Consider the following 17434-nt stretch of genomic DNA (forward strand, 5'->3'; position numbering starts at 1 on the left):
CACTAAATGAATTAGTCCATTCTCATGCTGTTATGAAGAAACACCCAAGACTGGGTAATTTATAAAGGAAAGAGTTTTAATAGACTCACAGTTCTGCATGGCTGGGGAGGCCTCAGGAAATATATGATCTTGGTGAAAGGGAAAGTAAATACATCCTTCTTCACATCATGGCAGGAGAGAGAAGTGTCAAGTGAAGGGGAAAGCCCCTAAGAAAACCATCAGATCTTGTGAGAACTGACTCACTATAATGACAACAGCATGGAGGAAACCAGCCCCATGATTCTATTGTCTCCACCTGGTCCCACTCTTGACATGTGGGAATTATTACAATTCAAAGCGAGATTTGGGTGGGGACACAGAGCCAAAACATATCATTTTGCCTCTGGTCCCTCCAAAATCTCATGTACTCACATTTCAAAACACAATCATGCCCTTCCAACAGTCCCCTAAAGTCATTAACTCATTTCAGCCTTAACTGAAATGTCCAAGTCCAAAGTCTCACCTGAGACAAGGTAAGTTCTTTCTATCTATGAGCCCGTAAAATCAAAAGCAAGTTAGTTACTTACCAGATACAATGGGAGTACTGACATTAGGTAAATACACCCATTCCAAATGCAAGTCCAAAATGCAATAAAATAGTCATTAAATCTTAAAGTTTCAAAATGATCTCCTTTAACTCCATATCTCACATCCAGGGTATGATGATGCAAGAGGTGGGACCCCACAGTCTTGAGCAACCTCTGCCCTTGTGGCTTTGCAGGGTACAGCCCCCATTCATATCAAGGTTGAAGAAGAGTATAGAACTGCAGTATAAACCACACCAACCTATTTGGGCTATGATTAATAATTGACCAATGGCCAAGTGCAAATATATATGCATTATGGAGCAACTTCTATATGCAGTTTCATATAATCCTAAGAGTAATTATTAGAAGTTGATATTGCTACTGTAGTTTTACACATGAAAACAAATAATCTTAAATACCATGTCAAGCCTCATTCAGATTCCAAATCTGTTGTTCATTCCCCAAGGTTCATGATGGCAAATTATGGCATAGATTGAGAGTCAATTTAATTTTGCAACTAATCTGATAACTTGAGCATTTCACTGCTCCTGAGACATAGGCAAACAGAGCTGGCCATGTTCCTGAAAAGATAATGAAACAAAAAATATGGCCAACAAGTCAAGCTGACTGTACCTCAAGAGTATTTAGAGGGCCCACTGCTGAGTCTTACCTAAGAGTATTCCAGCTTTGGAGTCTAGTCTGCGAGCTAACAACACTATTCCTGAATTGAGGGTGGAATGGGTGAACAGGGTTATTTGCTCGGTTGGACTGGGGAGGAAAATAGAGCAAATAAACGGAGAGCTTCTTAGGAGAAAATTGGACTTGGATTTAGCCCAAAACTGATAGAGAAAAATGGCTACATAGCTCTCAGGGCCCAGTGCAAAATTAAAATATGGTACTCCTTGTTCAAAATGCAGGAAAGAAATGTCACTGAAAGTAGCAAATGCAAAGCTTTTTCCTTTTTTTCTGTGGTTTATGTCTCATCGTGGTGCTTTTTAATTTGCAACTTAATGTTGTTCTAAGTAAAAAATAAAAATTAAAATGTTAAATTATTAGCATGAATTTTACCATTCATCTTTATATTGTGTAATGCTAGTTTTATATGCAAATTTGAGAGCTTTCAGCTCATATAGAGAATCACTGAAATTAACCAAATCATACATGCATATGTATTTTGTTCCTGCCATAACAGTGGAAATGCCACACAAAACTAACTCAACCGTTTTTATTTCACTTCTTGCTTTGCTCACATTCTACCAGCACTTTCTACTTTGTGCTACTGATGAGTAAGAAAGGGCAGAGAAAAAAGCAATTATTTTATAAGGGAATAATTATCTTTCCCTTTCCTTTGAAATCATTATTTTTTATCGTAAGTTGTTAGCTAATATAGGGAGGAAACATGAGTAAAGAAGGATATAAGTTTCCCTGGTCATTTGTGTTTCTTAAAACACCACTGTCTTCTTTTTGTGTTCAAAGCAAGCAAAGCAAGTTCTGTCTGACAGAGATTATGGCTATCAGCACCCCTGCTTACTCGATTATAGATGTATTGTCCTGACCCTGTTCTTGCTTTGAGTCTCACTCGACCCTCATGCATTGTGGGTCTACTGAAATTTTATACGTGCTCAGTCATGAATGCTACTGCTAATGGGGACAGAAAGGATTAGTAGTGTACATGCGTTTTCTGTGTTCTCTTTTGCTCTTGCCTGTGCATCATTACTTTATGGAATTTTACTCACCCATGTTCAAAGATAAAATCATTAAGAATTTCAAGATAGCAACAACAGAGCATTAAACTGAGCACAGGGCCCTTCTGAGCACAGGACCACATAAGGATGTGCAGGTTGTGCCCTAATGGATAGATACAGAAAAGAAGCTGGGACTTCTAGTATCTTCTGAGAAAGAACAGATCCTATAAAGTCTATCTCAGTGATAACAACTAAAGACTGGTTAGAAGACACACAAAAGACAATTACCTAATGGCAGAAATGTGAACAATAGCAGGTGGATGGATAGGAAAGACAGAACAGGAAGAACTATTAAGGTGGTGGGAGTCTGAGCTGCCTATTAAGGTGGTGGGAGTCTGAGCTGCCTCTCACTCCTTATTCCTTTCTCTCCTAACTTTGGCCCAAGGTCAGGCCAAATCACAGAACTGTGCTGTGGGTGCAGGCAACAGAATTTTGGGGGGAATCCTGTCTTTCTGACCAGAGGACTGGGTAAGGGGATTTTTATGAGCCTGAGAGAATGGGGAAAAGCTTTGTTGTTGCTTTTTTCCCCCTCTTTTCTCTCTCCTGGCCTCCCCTAAAACCGGCTCCAGTCACAGGCCTGTACTGCTGAGGTGGTGGTGGCAACATCTAAAATTTGCTGAAAAACCTGCATTTCTGGATTGGATTAGGTAGCAGAATATCCTTTCTTGTAGGAAATACACACTAAATTATCCTAGGGTGATGAGAACATCATGTCGGCAATTGACTCAATCTGTATTTATTTCTACATGTATTTATCTGTATAAGGAAAATCTGATTTTACATGGAGGCATCCAATCCAATACCATAGGGTTGTTTTTTTTTTTATAGTGTTCTTTTTTGTAACTCCTTTCCTCTTTAGAGAGAAACTGGGTTCCCATTCACCCATATACATTCAATCTTTTGATCAATCCCTCTGTGTATAATGCCCTGCTCACCTTGCTCAGCATGTGACATTCTGCTATGTTCCAGACCTTGCACCTAGACACCCTCCTCACCCCACTCAGACTCTGATGCCCATGACGACTGCTCTTGCCCATCTTCCCCTTTATTATTTCTAAGGGCTCTAATGCTTAGTTTTGGGCCATAGTGGCTTCCCTCATTACTATCCCAGATGGTCTAATTGAATGGCTTTGTACTAAATTTTCCAGAAAAGCAGGAAAACAAAAGAAGAACTTTAATTTTCTTAATTTTAATGCTCTCTAGTTCATTTCTGTCCTCAGTAAGGTTAGTATCCATACAGGAATATAATTTGAATACCTTTATTTAGCCTTGCCATTTACTGTAATGTTGCAAGTAACTAGGAAAGTGTCCAACATATAAGAGGCATTAAAAAATAGTATCAATTCAATTAATGTTGCCATCACTTGTTAACTAGCCCTAGAGTTTCATGTTAGCCTGTGCTTCATGTTGAAGTTTCCAAGCTATATGATTTATGCCTGCATAATAATAATAACAAATGTATAGTTTACTGTGTGTTTCAGAGTTTCCTAAATGCTTTCTATGAATTAATTTATTTAATCCGCTCAAAGGCTTATGAGCTATGTAGTATTATCATCCCTAATTTATAAGTAAATTTGTAAGGCACAAACAGGGTACATAAGTTGCCCAATATTATATATAGCTAGAAATTGGTGGGGCTGGGATTTAAACCCAGCCAGTGTAGCCCAGGAGTCCATGAGCTTAACAACTACAGCCAGTGCTCGACTTACAACCACAATTGGTTCCAACAGACCGGTCATAACACGATTTGGTCGTGAGTAGGCTATATGTACAGTACTGTGAAATGTTATAAAAATCTTTAAGTCATATTTTATCATAATTTTCTTTCATTATTGTTATATATCATAATTTTCTTTGTTCATTTTATGCCATTTGTATCATCTCTACACCATTTTGTTTCTTATTTTTACATTCATCAGGTTTAAGTAAAGGACTGCATTACCAGTACAACTGGTTTAATATTTGCAAAACATACAAAATTACAAAATACAGGTGCATACAAAAATACAAAATACAGGTGTAAAAAATATCATAGGAAACATTTTCCCAATTGCAAAACATATCAAAATATATAAACATGTACGAAACATTTTATTGGCCGCTGGTGCTTGGCTGCGGATCGTTGATGTCGTCATCTGAGGCAGCAGTTGGGGTTATCGGAGTTGGTTTTTTCATAAACATGGTGAGCTTTGTCTCAATTGTATGTTTCTTTTTTTCTTCATAAATTTCACGATACGGATGAAACACATCGTGCGCCATCCGTTCAATCCTTGCAAATAGTTCGATGTTTGGGTCCATTGCTTCGAAATGTATAAGAAGTTTATTGGGAGGGGTTTGATGAAAAATATCCAAGACACAAAACATAAATTGCTGTACCGAGTCTGTGATAACAGTTAAAATGGTGCACGTGGAGATGGTAGTGCTGCTGTCGTACGCCCAGCTGGGCAACATTTGCGCTGCCAGACGCGGAGCAGTTGTGGCTAGCGATTGTGGTCATAAAGTCGAATGGCCGTAAATTGCATAGGTCATAAGTCGATCAATACCTGTATGTGATTAACTTTGGTTTTGTTTTTCCTTTTCAGCCCAAATTTCTCAGCTGGTAATACATTGTAATTAGCTTGGCTTGTTTGTCAATTACTCTTTCTATTCACATTCTGTCTTTTGAATATTTTTGTACCTCATATGATTTGTTTGACATTAATGCTGATGCTAGACATTAATTTCATATGGCTCCAGGATTATGGGCTCTCATCTGCATTCAGTACTTAATCTCTGGTTTTATTCAAACCAGAATGGCAGAATGCTTTGCAGTAACAACTAGTACTTATCCTGTCAACCCAGAGGCTTTTCTGCCCTCTAGAGGCCACTGCAGGAAGTGGGATATGTGTGTGGATATCCTCCTTAGGGCCATATTGAGTGTGACTTACTAACACTTCCTTCTAATGAGCTTATTTATATTCAAAAGGGAACACATTTCAGCTAGTATTTTAACCAGAGTATCAGGTCATCAAATCTTAGTGCTAGCATATTCTTTACTCCTTTATCTTTCTTAATATCTACTTACCATTACTTAGGTCTTCAAGATTGGTTGCAACTGTTTCTCAAGTATTTTTTTCATCTAAAATAATTAAATATTCTTAACTCTAGTGTTATTTTTCTCAGGGCCATACATGATTCCTTCCGCAGTAACAGGATGCATAGCTACATCTGGGAGTGTTTCCCTATATTTATTTTAAAATTATCTTGATGAGTTCAACTGGAAATTCACCATTTAATGAGCTATAATCTCTTTAGCCCTAACCTTTTATTTTTAATGTGTTTATTCTCCTTTTGACTGGAGTCAAAATTAGGAATTTCTGAAACTCTTGATTCCTCTGAGGCTTTCATTGTCATACCCAGGCCTTCAGAGTTCTTAGGAGTTTGTCCTAAGTCTTCTCTGGAAGTGTTAATTCACTTCCATGTAGGATTGGGCACCAAATACACAATTGGAAGTAGGTCACAAAATCTCTTTACTACATATCAGATTTATGGGCTGGCACAAAGAAAACCATTTTATTCTTCAAAACATGGTTATCTTTAATGACCATTAGAAATGTTTTCTTACTAAAGCTATTAGCAGTTTTTGGAATTCTTATTGTTCTGAGTACTTTCTTCAATATGTGAGCACATGCTTGGGGAAATACCTCTCTTTGCCCTGGGCCTGGTCAAGGTGTAGCATTTGGAATCCTTGATTATGGGCTATGGAACATATCACCCAGGGAAAATGAGCTGAGAGATGGTACCTTGCATAATAATAATAGCAAATGTGCTATTTACTCTGTGCTTCAGGTTATGCGGAAACTGAATTAAAAAGCAAGAGAGACCATCAGACAGATTTGTCAGCCTGAGAAGAGTAGGCAGAATGTGAGAAGCCAGATCACAGCTGAGCTGGGAGTCAGAAGGTTCAGAGGTGAGGGTGGGAGTGACGGAGCCAGTGGGCCCCTCAGATGAAGGGAGGATGGCTGCTGGTGGAGCTGCTGACTGCGTCTGAGCACCTGCCCCTTCGCAGTGCTGTCCTCGCTTTCCAGTCCGGGGTCGCATTGCTCTACTCTTCAGTCTCCTGAGTGGTTTCCCTCCATTTTCTCATCATGGTGCCATGGAATATGAGCACTTGAAGCACACTTTTATATTTTTCTTCTTCTTTAAAAGAGTTCTTGCTGTGTAATTGTAACCGCTTCTTTAAGAACTCCAACAGCCCACACTCCACACAGGATGTGGCTCATCAAAGTTCACCCTCTGGCTCCCTTGCTTCATCCACAGCCTTCACCCTGAATCACTTGTCCTGACCCGTTTCACACTCTTACCCATTTTCTGACATTGTTTTTGTGTCCCGTTTTTCATTTCCTATCTGACCTCTCCCCTCAGGCCTCAGTACTACTTTTGCAGCTACAAACTTTGCTTCTTTTCTTGACTATGTTTTCATTTTCCTCCAGTGTCACTGCCTCTAGCAGTAAACAGTCTACCTGGTTGGTTCACCCCAGAGACTGTCCACTGGCATAGCTCTTGTGGTCCCTGTGCTCTTGAACTCTCTTGTGCTCCCCAAGTGGGTCTCAGCAACCTCTGTTCTATGGAGAAACTTGTCCTTATCTCACATTAGTAGGAGTTTAGAGACGGACTCTTCAAACAGAGGCATCAGCAATAGGATTGACCACTCTCATGGTAGTTGTTTGTCTCTGGCAATATGACAAACATAGCATACCTTCTGCAGCATACTAGAATTGACTCCTTGGACTTCCATATCTTTGGATTGTCAAGTAGAATTATTGTTCTTTATGGCTTTTCCTGCTGGCTCCCTTACTGTACCTGCAGAAAACTGGTTGTGTAGTAGAATTCCCCTTTATTCTTGCTATCATGAAAAGTTAGCTTTAAAAAATTCTTTTTCATAATGTCACTCAATTCCTTTTTCTGTTATGCAGGGACAATTTAGGGGGACACATTTCAGAAAATTGCCACAATTATCTTTAGCCTGCTGGTACATTTCAGCAGGCCTTACATTGTCTTTTTTTCAGCAGACAATGAAAAGAACCTGAGTAGTCTTGGAAAAGTATAGATAATTCACAGTCTTTAGTTTCCCTTTAACTTTAGGAATTTTTTCCAAGTCATTTCCCGCCTTAATGGTCAATAAGAAACCAAAAAGAATTACTTGAATTTTCTTTCACTTTCCTTCTCATTCATAATAGTTGATAGCAAGAGAGAGATGATGAATATGTGAATTTATTTGAGAAAATTTATTAGGTATCTCCTATATACTAGGCACAGTGCTAAGTAATGGCTTTAGAGAGATGAAAGAACAGCATCTCTTCCAGGAGTTCATGGCCTAGTGGGGGACAGGAACCTACCCACGTTGTAATTTAACATACTCACTGAGAGAAGACTGTTTTAAGTGCTGCAAGGACAGATAAAACACTTAAAAACTACTTGAGGGAGAAGAAAGGTAGAGACAAATTCCAAGAGAGGCAAGAGAAATGGAAGACTAAGCTGGGATTGCAGGAAATTTTGCATGTCTGAAGCTTGGGGAAGTGAAGATGCTGAAAAAGAGTGAAGACCGGAAGGGAAGCTGAGGCTCAGTTGTGGAGGGTCTCACATACTTTCCTAAGGAAACTGAGCTGTCGCTAAATTTGCTGGAAAGCCACTGAGGGCATTTCAGCAGGAGAAGTCCATTTTAATGTTCATGCATTTGAAGATAATTTTTGTTCCAATATGACTGATGATTTAGAACAGGGCAAAGGTTTAGGTAGGAAGATGATGATTATGTTAATTTAGGCAAGAGTTATGAGGTCCAAACCAAGGCAGCAGAAATGAAAATTGGAAGAAAATATATATGGGAGATTAAGGGGATAAACTCACAAGACTTGGCTCCATTCTGCCTGTATGAGGGTAATAGAAATTGAGAAATACAGAATAATTCTCAGATTTATCTTTTCCTGCTTAAGTAACTGGGTGGATTTCATAGTAATGTAGGAATTGTAATTTTTAAAATTAGCTGACATTTATTGAGTACTTTCTATGTGCTAAGGTATAGTATTACATATATTTTTAGCTATATTATTTCACTTTAATATAACAGTATCTACTATTAAGTGCATTTTACCAATAGAATAATGGTGGAATGTGGAAAAGGCAAACGTTTTTACCAGGATTGTGCAGTAAGTGTCCAAACTGAGATTTGGATGCAGGTGTGTGAACCTCCAGAACTTTGTTGTTAAAACATCTATTCTTTTCTGTCCATAGGGGTTGGATTTGATTTGGGACAAAGATGGTGAATTCTTCTGTGGGCATTCAGGCATTTCCAGTAGGCACTTGTGAGATGGGTTTGAAGGTCCAGTGAATAATCTGATTGACAGACAGATGTCTAGGAAAGGAGCCAAATAGACAACCAGGGCTCCAGTGAATTATCCAAAATGTTACCTGCCACGCTCCCAAGTTAGTTTATTAGCTTTGGTTACTCCATTGAAGAAGGAGGACACACTCAGCTTCAGAAGGACCAGGCTGAGCTATCACAGCCTGTCCTTTAGCCTAAACCAGTCTCACCACCTGCTTTGGTGACAGGAGTGTGTTAAATTTGTTCTACTTTTTTCCTTCCTCATGATCATTCTTATCATGAGAACACATTAATCTTGCAGTATTTTCTGTTTTCGTTACAATCTTTGTCACACAAGTGGAGCATCAGAATGTTAATGCCTCATATCTTCAGGGAAGGATAGTAGAATTCTCCACTGCTTTGACCTTTTCAAAGTTCTGCATTTCGATTGGGTCTGGAAGTTGATGATTAATGATAATTACAATAATTACACCAAGGGACTCAAAATATAAATTACAAAATGTTCAAAGGAAGCCACTTGAAAACTTTACTAATAGAATCTTGAACAATCTCTGTCCAAATGTTCTCACCTACTCCTCCAACACCTTCTTCAGACATCCCTCAATGAGTAGGTTAGAAGAGATTTAGCTTAGAAAAATAAAAGAGCTGTGATTTGTGAGCCATGTTTTAGTTATATGAAGGGGGGAAAATGAAATCAATTTTTAAATCAATAGAATGGTCCTTCGCCCAAACAGCTTTGCTTAACAAAGAGTGAGTATTCCATAAAACAAGACTTCGCTTTCGATTCAGATCATTAACTACAATTCCCATTAGGCGGGAGGTGCCACAGGGAAAGGGGATATTTACTTGTCTCCTCTGCTCTGGTTTCTTTGCTTTAATTTTTGGAAGGTGTAGCTTTCCAGTATGAAAGGGTTAGCGTTCTATGCCACCTTTGCACCTGGACTCACAGAGGACTCCCAAACTGAACACTGGTGTCAGCTCAAGCATATTCTATGTGAGCCTTTGCAAGGAGCATGATACAGGTTCCTTGAGGGTTTTATTTCTTTCTTTCTTTCTTTTACAAAAGAAGTAGTAAGAGACACTGAGTGAAGCTTTCATTTTGAGACCCCTGTTTATTTTCTTCTTGATGCAGTAAATTCTACATTATGTTGAGCCAACAGTACACCATATAGGGTATTTCAGTCTCTGTCAAAAGGTTGTTATGTTGCCAGGTTTCCAAAGGGAAGAATTAATGATGACAAGATGTCTGACAGTGGGTCATTATGAAGCACACTTTTATATGATTGTGGAATACAAAGGGTTGTCTCCTGCTTCAATTTTAACATACTTACACGTAGGCATCATATCTACTTTTGATTATGTCAGTTCATGTTATGGGACACACTAATTCTAATTAGCGTTAGCCAGACTCTAACATCTGGAAGCTATGCATTGAGAATGTCATGAAGAAGTAGAAGAGTGCCTAGAAGAAGTCATGCAAAGACCTCATGGTGTCATTCCCTAGACATATATAGGACACTGTGAGTTTTCGCTGAGGCCAGGGTTGACAAAAACTGAGTATTATAAGTGACAGCCTTTCAACAGGCAAAATGCAGATTTCCTTGGTTTTATTTTTAGTGAAAAGTACTAAGAGGTATACAGTCCAGGATAGGGTCTTTTGGCAAGTAGACAGAGGGCTGTACCTCTTGCTTTTATTCTGGGATCTGCAGGAGCCTGGTAGCATGGTCAGTATTCTCAGAGGCACACCTCTATGGTGGCTCTCAAGTTCACGTAGGCTGACCCCTAGTTCAAAGGTCTCTTAATGGTTGTGGTGCTTTGGAATGTGTTTTCTTTTCTCAGGAGATCCCACTGGATCTAGGAGGTTACTAATGATCCTGGAGCACATATATTAGGTAGTTTCAAGCAGTATTTAAGTTTTAAGAATATTGTATATTTGTGAATAACTTGGTACTGAGTATGTGTGCATGCGGCGTGTGTATTGCATTCATGCATATTGCTATTCATCTTAAAATTTTCCCCTTTGAAGGAAGCCACACTTTTTTTTTTTTTTTTTTGATTCTGTATCATACCCCAGAGGATAGAGGTTTGAGATAGGTGGGTTAGTCCATGATGGCAACTGGAGTATAATCATTTGAGGTAAGTTTTATCATCATCGTTGCCACCTCTCCTATACTTTGCTTTGTTAGCAGAAACAGAACCTTAGAATAAACTTGAACTCGGCCTGACAGCCTGATCAGTTAGTGAATTAATCCAGAACCACTTGTTATGTTTCTTTCCTTAAGTGGAATTATGCTTTTTATTTTGTTCTGAGTATCTTATTCAGCAGACATATTCAGAGGCTATAAGCATGCACTCAAGAAAATCTAAACTGTGACAGTTGATCTTGTAACCTGGGCAGTTTCTACTGTATTAAATTGCATCCTGATTATTTGGAAAGCACAATGCTTTTGATCAGCTATTGAGGTCATGCGTGTGGGGTCAAGTATCTCATTACACTTGTATTTTCTTCCAAATGGATTTGTACCTTTATTTTATTCTGCTGCTTGTTTTTCTGGGCTGCAGCTTATTATTGCAGTCTTAAAAAATAACTTATTCTCACTCCCATAAGTTAAAAGAAACATTCCTAAAAAAACAAGTTGTTCCAATAAAAAAGTTAATAGACTATATTTCCATTTTATGTGAATATGTGTGTGTGTGTGTGCACGTGTGTGTGTATGTGTGTGTGTGAGTGTGCATATGAAGAAAGTTAATACATATATGTATCTGAAGAGCTCATAGTGATTGAAGGCAGGTCTTTATGTTGTCTTAGCAAAGTAAAGAGAAAGAGGATTCAGGTTCACAAGGAAGAAAAGTATCAACACTAAGAGGAAAATAGGGCAATATTAAGCAATATGCAAAGAGCTAATGCAAATGTTACAAGTCAATTGCTGTTTGGGGGTTGCCAAATGAGTTTGAAAAGCTACCTAACTTATAAGGCTCTGTAAGTGCCTCAGTTAGCCTTGATTTTTACAAATAGTCAACTCCTGTTAGTGATACTGGTCCGTTCATGTGTGTCCAGTGGGAAGTACATTAGTTTAGATTCCCTTGCTGGTCTCTACATAGACTAGAACCAGATTAAAATCATTGAGCCATTCATTCCACAATTATGTACTGAGCATGTTGAGACCTGATGCTGGATGTCAGAAGATTCCCTCAGCAAACTTAAGGCACTCTATGAGAGGAAATAAACATTGTGACAGGGAATAAAAGCCCCAGTGGAGTGGGGCCTAGAGAATTCAGGCATCTCTTCCTTTGTGATCATTATTGTTCCCAAGACTTTGGTCTGCTATGGAGTCTGGAGTCTAGATTCTTACCTGGTATTTGTGACTAGCCTTTTTTGAGTTTGTCTTTCCTTTGATTGTTCTCCTTTTCATTCTGGATCCATTTCACTTACTGCAGTTACTACATGTTTCTATCTAGACCCACTTGATTTCCTGACTTTATACTCCAATCACATAATCTTTAAACCCTACCTTTTATCTCTTCATCTTTTTTTTTTTTTTTTGAGATGGAGTCTTGCTCTGTTGCCCAGGCCAGAGTGCAATGGCACAATCTTGGCTCACCGCAACCTCTGCCTACCAGATTCAAGCAATTCTCCTGCCTCAGCCTCCCAAGTAGCTGGGATTACAGGTGCCCACCACCACACCCAGCTAATTTTTGCATTTTTAGTAGAGAAGGGGTTTCACCATGCTGACCAGGCTAATCTTGAACTTCTGACCTCAGGTGATCCACTGACCTCAGCCTCCCAAAGTGCTGGGATTATAGGCATGAGCCACTGCACCTGACCATCTCTTCATCTTAATATGTGGAAATGTGTTCTGAGATTCAGTGGGAATACAGGCAAGCCCCTCATCTCAAGGAGCTATAGAATTAATGCTTTCATCATGCAACAGAATAGGCTAATATTTTAAATAAGGCAGAAACAATATGGCCTGAGTGCCTTCAGCTAGTTCTGAAGTCATCTCAATTTGGAACAAGTGATAAGATTCAGTGGCTCCTTCTGCCAGGGCCCGTGTACACATCTTACAGTCAGTGCTGATAGTGCTTGGGCTTGACCACGGACCATTGCCGGGCATAAACTAAGTTAAATGGAACAAAAAGATGAACTAGCTTTCAATACTGGCACTCTGCAACCCTGCTTTTACTTTTGTGCCCATATCCTGCAGGATGTGATAATCACTTGCTCATCGACTGGTACAGAGTTGGATGCAACTGTAATCAATTAAGGTCCTGAGGATTCTATTTGTGTTCCGTGGCAACAGCCTCAGGATGACACCCCATCACCATGAAATAGTTAATTCAGCAGTCAAATTGGCCCCACTTAAACCTGAGATAAACTGGCTCACTGTGTCTCCTGGTCTTTTATTTCAAAATGTACTAGGATATCAACCATTTTAAAATGATCACTATATGTATGTGCCAGTATCATATTGTGTATAGAATACACACATCTACCACTGTTGTAACATTTAACATTTGCTGAAATTATATTATGTATGGATTTTGTGAAAAACAGTAGTTGTGGACTCTATAATAAATATGAAATATGAAATATGAATATAATAAATATGAAATATGAAATAACCACCACCAGTGAATATTCCAGGCCCAAATAACTCAATTCAGTGGACAACTTCCAGGATCTGGGTTCTTTCTTGCTGCCCTCCATAGTTTGTAAAGGTAACATTGATTTTCCAGATTAATATATTAATATTTCTCATGGATGGGGTTCCTGATAGCTTACATCTTCCATGACATTCTTTAATAACAACATTCACTTTGTGATTCTTCCAAAGCCTGAAAACTGAAAACACTGAGCAAACTGAAAAGTCAAAGCACAAGTCCCTTGTACCCTTGATCATTACTCACTGGCTGGGTGTATGTGTCAGAACTCTTTATCACTCTGATTTTTCTCCTATGCCTTTTGGGCAGAAACCTCACCTTATCTGAGTCTTTTGGAGCATCTAGTACATTGCTGGAGCTCCATAAATAATTAATTTCACCAATATTAATGGGAAGCAGAGGCTTCCTTTTCCCTGTACTGTGAAACTGGTGTGAGGTATTTTGACTATCAAAACAATGATTAAGCAGCTTTGGCACACTTGATATTTGGGCTAAATGCGATTTTGCTAATGCACCATCTCATTCTTCCCTCCCCCAACACTCGTATTTTAATGATTTCTAATTAATATTGTAATATTTCTTGAATAATTCATGTTTTTAAACAAGAAAAGCTGGCATAAATTTATGCCAATCTGTTTGTGTATTGCAGTGCTGTGCATAACAAACAAACACAGTCTGCTTCCCTTTGAGACTGGGGAAGGGGGAACAGAGAAGGGAAGCGCTGGAGTGCTGAGCTGGGATTCACATTCCCATTCAAAAGAAAAAGGCCTCTTTGCTTGCTTTCTGAGGGTCAGAGGCAGGCACCTTTGTCTTTTCTATCACCCCTTGTCATTTTATTTTTTCTCCTGACAGGTGCCCGAGGCCCTCAAGCTGCCCTTCATTACCCTGCACCCTGCTGGAGCCACTCTCCATATGTTCCCTGAATGCCCCATCTCCTCACTCCTATCCCATCCCAAACTAATCTTTTAGCCTCTCCGGACACTGCTCAGGGATAGGCACAGGCTATAAACTGATCAGCTAGTCAGGACGAAGTGGATAAGAATTGCGGGAGGGAGTAGGTTTATTCGTTTAGCCAACAAATACTTAATGAATACCTGATCTTTGCCTGGAGTGGTGCAAAGCCTGAGGGCACAAGTATGGATTCGTTATTGGGCAGTCTTGGCCTTTGCAAGAGCTTCTGAGGAATCCATATGGAGTCCTCTGGGAGGTTAGAGGGAGATTTCTTTTAAGGAAGGAAGACTTTTGAGTCTCTAACTGGATAGCTGCCGATTCTGCCTGCACAGAATTTGGGCCATAGTCATGATATGGTAGAAAGTCATAGATGGGATTTTTAATTTTTAATTTTTTCAGGGGGAAAAAATAATACAACTTAAAAATAGAGGAAAGGCTTCAGAATAAACGCTTGTCCCATCCTGAATCCATGGGGTGGTGATTTTTTTTTGTTTGGGACTGAACCCACAAATTTTATGTTTGGGACTAAACCCACAAATTTTATGTTTTCTTAAACATAAAATTACTCAGAGACTTAGAACAAAAACACAACTTAGAAAATAGAAGAAAGGCTTCAGAATAAAAGCTTGTCCCATCCTGACTCCATTTGGCGGTGATTTTTTTGTTGTTGTTTGGGACTAACCCACGTTTTCTTCAACATAAAATTACTCAGAGACTTAGAAGCAGAAACTCTTTTTTAATGCAGCACTTTCTCTTTTTCTCAGGTTTAAGGGGCCTGCTGCTTGAGAGAGACTGTTTTTATGTGACATCTGCTGTCAAGTGACTTCAAGTTCCATCCTCTCCCTGTCCTTCCTTGAGGCTGGAGACTAGACTTTAGTATCTATCATTTCTGTCTGCATTAAGGCACTACTAATACTGTGTTGACCCTGCTGCTGGGGCCGTTAATGTGTGTCACTGTTAATTAGCAGCCAATGGAATACCCAAGCTAGCGACATGGTTCACTGAGATGGATGTGGTTGTTTTGATTGCATTGCTATTGCTAGGCTAACTATCATTTGTACTAATGATTTCCAAGTAGGTAGCAAAAGGGTAGGAGGGAAATGACTTAATTTGATTTTTCCCTCTACCATCTCTAAGAGCAATTTCAGTTGTGAAAACATTGCAGAGGCAACAGCTTCCAAATTCGTTGCAGTCTATGGAAAGACGGTCTAAAGAAAGATATTATTAACTGACCGTATTGAGATAGGGAGTGTTGGTGATTATATATACAGTATAATCTTTCCAGAATGGAGATAGCATACCTGCCCTTTGATGTATTGCAAATGGCCTCTGTGGACACAATCATCCTGCAAACAAGAGGCGTCTCCTACGGCTGTTGCCAGTCCTAATGACCCTGAAAAATGAAAGAAGAGTTGAAAGTAAATACAAAGTAGTGGGAGTATGCAGCTGGTAGGAAGAGGAGACATTTGGCTTGTTTCTGCCCAAAGGGTGTAGAAAAGCAGGATGGAATTTAGAGATAGATGCTGAAATCTTTATAAGGGAAGTTGAGCCTCTTAATAATTTTACAAGTTTTCAGAATGCACACTTGCCCTTTTGTCTGCTTCAGTGTCCTCTTGATGCTTGAGTATACTGTTGCTGCACCTCACAATCACACTGCCACATTTCCCAACCCCTAGGTCCAGGATTAAGAATAGACATCTGCCTCCAACTATATTGGAACCAGAAGTTTCTGTCTCTAAGTGCAGTACCACTTCAACAGCAATGGGCAATTATTATACATGTCCCTATCAGTCTATTTCCTTTCCTCAGCCTTTTCATTTACAAATCCTTCCAGACTTCTCTCTGTTCTCCATCTTTGTCCTGTCTCCTTCTTCCACAATGCAGTTGTATTGGGAGAATACTCTCAGGTTCCACACAACCGTTTAGAAACATCTCAATTTGTACCCATCTTCCATTTGTTCAAGACTATTATTGCCTCCAGTGTTTGAGAGTCCTTTAGCATTAGAGAATCCCCGCTTTCTACTCCGGGCTGTGCTTCTTTTGCCATTCTCCTTCTCCTGGGTCTTCAACCTTCCCAGCTTTATTGACCTGTAGCTTTTAAGTTTCTCTCATTATAAAAGAAAAACCTTAATTTTACCTCACATTTTTCTTGAGCTAGAAACCTATATTTCCCCTTCCCTTCCTAACAATGCTTTTTGAAATAATGATGTACAATGAATAACTTCACTTCTCACTTTGCATTTCCTCTTCAATTAGAAGTAGACTTCGACCTCTGTCTCTGCAGCTCCACTAAACTGCTCAGCAAAGACCACAAACAACCTCTTTGTGGCCAGAGTAGGTGATGTTCAATTCTCACCTTATGTGGCTTCTCTGTAGAATTTGACCCAGTTAGCCACTCCCTGCCTCTTGAGATTCATTCCTCATTTCGTTTCTATGACAATCCTCTCCCTCTTGGGTCATTCACTTATACCTCTGGTGACTGTTGTCAGTCTTCTTTTTGGAAAGTTTGTTTTGTACTTTATCATTTAGATGTGGGAGTCCTTGAGGGCTTCCTCCCCTGCTCTCTTGTCTTTTTAACCCATGTGGCCCTCTCAGGAAGTTATTAATCACAGCTTTAGGTCCCATATGCAAAATGACATTGTCCTCTTCTTCCACTCTCCCTTTAAAAATGTTTGGCTCAGTGTTGCCTAGCATCTTATTTTAAAAGCATGAGACTTTTTTATGGGGGCCCCAAAACTTCTGTAAGTGTACTCAAAACTAAAGAATCACCCTTTTCTCAGAGCTCCAGATTTGATCTTCCTTCTATGTTCTCAGCCTAGCGATTGACAAACATCCACCTGAATGCCCAAGCTAGAAAGCTGGCCCCACTTTGTCTCTTGCCCTCATTCATCATGCCCAGTGGATAAGTAACTTCTGTTGACTCTAGTGTTTCATTGTAACTCTCACTGTCAGAGTTTTAATTTGCCTTATCCTCAAATTCTAAACTTCTTCCTAGTTTCTCACGAGATAAATAGCCTTTTAGCCCTTTGCACCTCTCCAACTCCATTGCTGACCCCTACTCTGCCCTCATGATATGCTCCACCAAGCTACTTGCAGCTGTGGGACTGTGCCACGCATGCCCTTTCCTGCCTCCATGCTTTTGTACATGC

At 39.5% G+C, this 17434-nt stretch overlaps 1 pseudogene; it reads right to left on the bottom strand.

Moving 5' to 3' along the window:
• The window catches only part of LOC108310510, a 115558-nt pseudogene extending 109167 nt beyond the window's left edge, over positions 1–6391 (bottom strand).
• Positions 6392–17434: the final 11043 nt, after the last annotated feature.

Source organism: Cebus imitator, unplaced genomic scaffold (assembly GCF_001604975.1).
Source record: "Cebus imitator isolate Cc_AM_T3 unplaced genomic scaffold, Cebus_imitator-1.0 Scaffold104, whole genome shotgun sequence".
NCBI lineage: Eukaryota > Metazoa > Chordata > Mammalia > Primates > Cebidae > Cebus > Cebus imitator.